Source organism: Juglans microcarpa x Juglans regia, chromosome 4S (assembly GCF_004785595.1).
Source record: "Juglans microcarpa x Juglans regia isolate MS1-56 chromosome 4S, Jm3101_v1.0, whole genome shotgun sequence".
NCBI lineage: Eukaryota > Viridiplantae > Streptophyta > Magnoliopsida > Fagales > Juglandaceae > Juglans > Juglans microcarpa x Juglans regia.
The window spans coordinates 8,745,621-8,751,620 of record NC_054601.1 but is presented as its reverse complement, the minus strand read 5'-3'; positions in this window follow the sequence as shown (position 1 = coordinate 8,751,620).

The window sequence follows — 6,000 nt, the reverse complement described above, 5'->3', positions numbered from 1 at the left end:
ATTCGGCCTCAGTCATGACTCGAAGGATATAAGCACTATGATAGATTAATTTGGTGGAATCATTCTTATCATAAATGGGTTTTATGACAAGAGAGTTGGTGAGAATCAGGATACTGAAATAGTACTGGAGATTTTTGGAAGAATCTTCAGGTATCCAGTGGAAATTAGGGGGAAAATAGGAAGAGACTATTTTGAACGGATCTGTTAAATTAGAACGGTTGGGTTCTATATGAAACAGATGAGTAATAAATGGCTTCTTCAAGTATTCAGATTTTCCTTTTGGGAGGAAAAACTGGGGGGTAATCAAAGTAGGACCTTTTGATGCAATTGCTTTCGCATATGGATCAAAAGGTGTAGAAACCGTAGACGCAAAAGTCACCGGTTGCACAATTTTACCAAGAGGTGTGAACCTATTGGCAATATCCAGTGCTGTTGAGGAGACACTAGGCACAATGGAGGATCCAGACTCATTCTTGATGAGCTTTATACTGGGTATTGGAGGTGGGGGATTTACTCTCTGTTTATCTTTTTCCTTTCTTTTTGCTTACGCTCATGGTTGGGTGTCTGCAATAATTCTTTGGTAAGAAAGTCAGGGATAGAATTATCAGTGCCTTTGATGTATTCAATATCAAAATCAAAAACACTTAAAATACCTTGCCATCGTGCAAAAATATGCTTTGATGCAATGTTTTGAACATCTTATTCTAAAACAAATTTAGCAGTCATGCAGTCAATACGAAGTAAAAACTTCTTGTTTAACAAATCAGATTGAAATTTAGAAATGCATAGTACTATAGATAAAATCTCTTGTTTAATAGTACTATATTTTTCTTGTGCAGGATTCCAGGCCTCCTCCTCCTGATTTACAGTTTGAAGAGAAAGTTTTTCAAAGCCAATCTTCTTAGTCTGCCGACAAGGTTTACGAATGGAATATTGATGGTTTCTCTGAACAAAAGATCATGAATACTATGAGTAAAATGTCTCTTGTAGCAAATGTTTATGTGAACAACAGTATCAGACAACCTGATATTGTCAAGATTTTAACACAAGGATTTTCCGGTGTTTTAAGAAACTGGTGGGACAAACACCTAACCAGAGATGCCAAGGAAACCATTCAGAACGCTGTTAAGTGTAATGATGAAGGGTTTCCTATTTTTTATGAATCCATTGGATCTGCCCAATCTGATGGAGTTAATACTTTGATTTACACAATTTTAAAGCATTTTATCGGCACACTATCTGATATAACCAGTCGCATCAGCGACCAGTTAAATAATCTTAGATGTCATCAGATGTCTGATTACAGATGGTACCAAGATGTTTTTATTTCCAAAGTAATGCTTCGAGATGATAGCCAGAAGCCTTACTGGAAGGAGAAATTTATTGATGGTTTACCTCGCTTGTTTGCCTACAAAGTTAAGGATGAACTTACTATTGCTGGGTCTCTTAATTACGATGCATACACCTATGGTGATATTTATGCAGTAATCAAGAAACTTGGTATTAGTATGTGTAATGATCAAAGAATGCTTCGAGAGCAGATGAGAAATAGCAAGAAAGCCAAATACGAAATGGGAACATTTTGTGAACAATTTGGACTTCCTGCTATAGCTCCCTAAAAAGGGAAGCACAAGTTTTCCAAACCTCATGGTGGTATCAGGAGAAAACCCCGTGATAAATTTTATAAGAAAACTTACAAAAAAACCAATTTCTAAGCCATTTTCTAAGAAAAAGAAATCTAAGGATTTTTCTCAAGGAAAATGTTTTATTTGTGGCAATCCAGGACATTTCGCTGATAAATGTCCCCAGAAAGCCAAAAAAGACAAAAAATTAAAAAAGAAGCTTAATCAGTTGAATATTGATAACAATGATAAAGAAGAACTATTTCGACTCCTAGAAATAGCTTCGTCTTCATTATCTGATATCCTTGAGTTCAGTTCTAGTGATTCAGAATATCACTCAGAAACTGAATCTCCAGATTCTACTGGTCCTAAGCTAGGTTGCAATTGTAATGATACTTGTTGCCAGACAAAGGGAAAGACAATTCATGTCTTGTCCAAATCTGAAGAACAAGAAAATCTATTGCTAACCTTGATTTCTCAAATAACAAATCCTGAGCTTAAGGAAGAATATCTTCTTAAGTTAAGAAAGGTTATGGCTCGCCAAGAACCAGAACCCTTTAAGCAAAGGATTAGTTTTCAAGAAACATTGGAAAGATTTCAAAAGAAAAAACCCAAGGAAATTTCTACAAATGATTTACAACACGAAATAAATTTTGTTAAAAAAGAAATCGTTGAACTCAGATCTGAGGTTTACAACCTTAAGTCTGAAAATGAGATTTTAAAACAAGAATTTTTAGTGTTTAAAATCGATAAACAACTTGATCAGGATATCCCTTCTGACAATGAGCAAACAAATGATTCTGGTTCAAGCCAACATGAGTTAGCTGCTGATAACCAGATTTGTTTAATCCATTATACCATTCCTCCAAAATGGTTTTCAAGGGTCACCATTGTGGTAGCCCATGATTTTTAATTTTCTGTCGTTGCTATGATTGATTCCGGATCAGACCTGAATTGCATTCAGGAGGGACTCATTCCTAGTAAGTACTTTGAAAAATCTTCTGAGAGACTATTTTCTGCAAATGGATCTCAAATGAAAATTACATATGAGCTTAACAACGCTCATGTTTGTCAAAACAGTGTTTGCTTCAAAATCCCTTCTGTTTTAGTCAAAAACATATCTGACAAAGTGATTTTAGGCATTCCATTTATTTCTGCTTTATATCTTTTTTTAACTGAAAAAGATGGTATTACTACCGATCCCTTTAGTCAAAAGGTCAAATTCAAATTTGCATCTCGACAAGAGATTGATCAAGATAAAGGTTTGAAATCTTTGCTTTTTGCAAAACAAAAGCATCTGAATTTCCTCCAACAGAAAATAAGATACAAAAAGATTTCTGAACAATTATTTTCGCCAATTTTACTTTCAAAAATTGATGATTTTAACAAGCGTCTTGTTTTCGATGTTTGTTCTGATTTACCAAATGCTTTTTGGCATAGGAAGAAACACATCGTTTCTCTTCCCTATATCAAAAATTTTAATGAAAACACGATCCCCACTAAAGTCAGACCAATTCAGATGAATAGTCAGACTTTAGAATTCTACAAAAAGGAAATTGCAGATCTTTTGAAAAAATACATAATTAGAGAAAGCAAGTCCCTTGGTCTTGTCCAGCCTTTTATGTCCCAAAAAATACTGAACTAGAGAGAGGCACCCCTCGTCTAGTCATTAATTACAAACCTTTGAATAAAGTCTTACAGTGGATTAGGTACCCTATTCCCAACAAAAATGACTTAATTCATAGGTTAACTGATGCTGTAGTCTTTTCAAAATTTGACCTCAAATCTGGGTTTTGGCAAATCCAGATAGCTGAGCCAGATCGGTACAAGACAACCTTTGTAACCCCTTCGGTCATTTCGAATGGAACGTGATGCCATTCGGTCTCAAAAATGCCCCTAGTGAGTTCCAACATATCATGAACGACGTCTTCAACTCGTTCTCTGCTTTTACCATTGTCTATATAGATGATGTCCTTGTTTTTTCTAAATCTATTGATGAACATTGGAAACATTTGAATTCGTTTCTAAGCATCATTAGACTCAATGGTCTTGTCGTCTCTGCAAAGAAGATCAAACTATTCCAAACCAAGATCAGATTTCTTGGTTATGATATTTCTGAAGGGAAAATCAGGCCTATTCAGAGAGCCATTGATTTTGCCGACAAATTCCCTGATGTCATTCTTGACAAAAATCAATTACAGAGATTTTTAGGATTTCTTAATTATGTTGCTGATTTCTACAAGGATATGAGGAAACAATGTCGTCCATTGTTCAAACGATTTCTTTCAAATCCTCCTCCTTGGACAGAAATCCATACTAAAATAGTGAGGAAAATCAAAGCACATGTCAAGACCCTTCCATGCCTTGGTATCCCCACTTCTGATTCATTTAAAATCGTTGAAACAGATGCCTCAAACATTGGTTATGGTGGCATTCTGAAACAATCTGTTTCACTAGGCTCTTCTGAACAAATTGTTCGTTTCCATTCTGGAACCTGGAATCCTGCACAAGAAAAATATAGTACTATGCATTTCTAAATTTCAATATGATTTGTTAAACAAGAAGTTTTTACTTCGTATTGACTGCATGAGTGCTAAATTTGTTTTAGAACAAGATGTTCAAAACATTGCATCAAAGCATATTTTTGCACGATGTCAAGGTATTTTAAGTGTTTTTTATTTTGATATTGAATACATCAAAGGCATTGATAATTCTATCCCTGACTTTCTTACCAGAGAATTCTTGCAGACACCCAACCATGAGCGTAAGCAAGAAGAAAGGAAAAGAGAAACAGAAAGTAAACCCCCCACCTCTAATACCCAGTATAAAACTCATCAAGAATGAGTCTGGATCCTCCATTGTGCCCAGTGTCTCCTCAACAGCACTGGATATTGTCAATAGGTTCACACCTCTTGGTAAAATTGTACAACCGGCGACTTTTGCGTCTACGGTTTCTACACATTTTGATCCATATGCGAAAGCAATTGCATTAAAAGGTCCTACTTTGATTACCCCCCAGTTTTTCCTCCCAAAAGGAAAATCTGAATACTTGAAGAAGCCATTTATTACTCATCTGTTTCATATAGAACCCAACCGTTCTAATTTAACAGATCCGTTCAAAATAGCCTCTTCCTATTTTCCCCTTAATTTCCACTGGATACCTGAAGATTCTTCCAAAAATCTCCAGTACTATTCCAGTATCCTGATTCTCACCAACTCTCTTGTCATAAAACCCATTTATGATAAGAATGATTCCACCAAATTAATCTATCATAGTGCTTATATCCTTCGAGTCATGACTGAGGCCGAATGGGGAACAAACCCATGGACTCCCAAAAGACTCTCAGACTCTGCACTGAGTTACAATTATTTTGATTACATAACTGCCTGAAAACGTTTCATGTTCTTCCAGGTACCAGATATGAGCCATTCATGGTTCATCAATTTTGATACAAGATTCAAAGGAACTTTCCCTTACTGGTTTCTCCAATGGTGGGACCAATTCGGATTAATTCCGCAGAATCTCCCTGAGCAGCTCGTCAGAGCTTTTACATTTTATCAACAAGTTGCTGGTACAAAACTGAACTGGCATTCACAGATGTTTCCTTATGAGCTCCATTTTTGCAAGAACTACAAACTACCGTGGATCTTTAAATGGATTTATGAGAAAAATGCTGATATAATTGACCGAGCTTATTTCACAAAATGGTGGGATAGGTTTAGATATACTGAAAAAGATATCAACCAGATGATTAAAGATTTTCCTCAAGTCACTCCTGAGACAAGAAGGAATTCCCAGCAATCTGGACAGATCCAATGTGGATATATCATATATTACTTGTGAACCAATTGTTTTGTGTGTGTCGTGCCTTCATATCGTCCACGATTTTTTATTGAAAAAAAAAGTATGTAATTTCAGATCAAAAACCAATTAATCAGCACAGATTATTATCCTAAAAGAAATTGTATCGTAAAATCTTTCATCCATGGGGCTGAAATATTGTACTCCGAATGAAACTAAAGCTCGAGCATGACTAGCTAGCTAAAGTAGTTTACTCCATCTACTTTTTATTATTATTGTTGATGTCATGTTTCGCAGTCTGAGCAACTCCAACTTTCCCTTTGTTCATCTGCGGAAATGGAAGAGATGGGGGGCATGGGATGGTGACGGTCACCCCCGATACCTAAATTAGTGCCAATTTTTAGGACTAGTTTTTAGGAGAAACAGAGTGAAAAATGTTCAGAGAGATCTCCTGCCCTTGGGGGGAGGAGTATATATACCTAGTTGTTGTGGTTCCAGTACCCATCAGATGTAGTGTGTTGTCGCATTGGTGAGACGCTAGAGGTGGGCAATCTTCTACCAAGTCGTTCAGGGTCG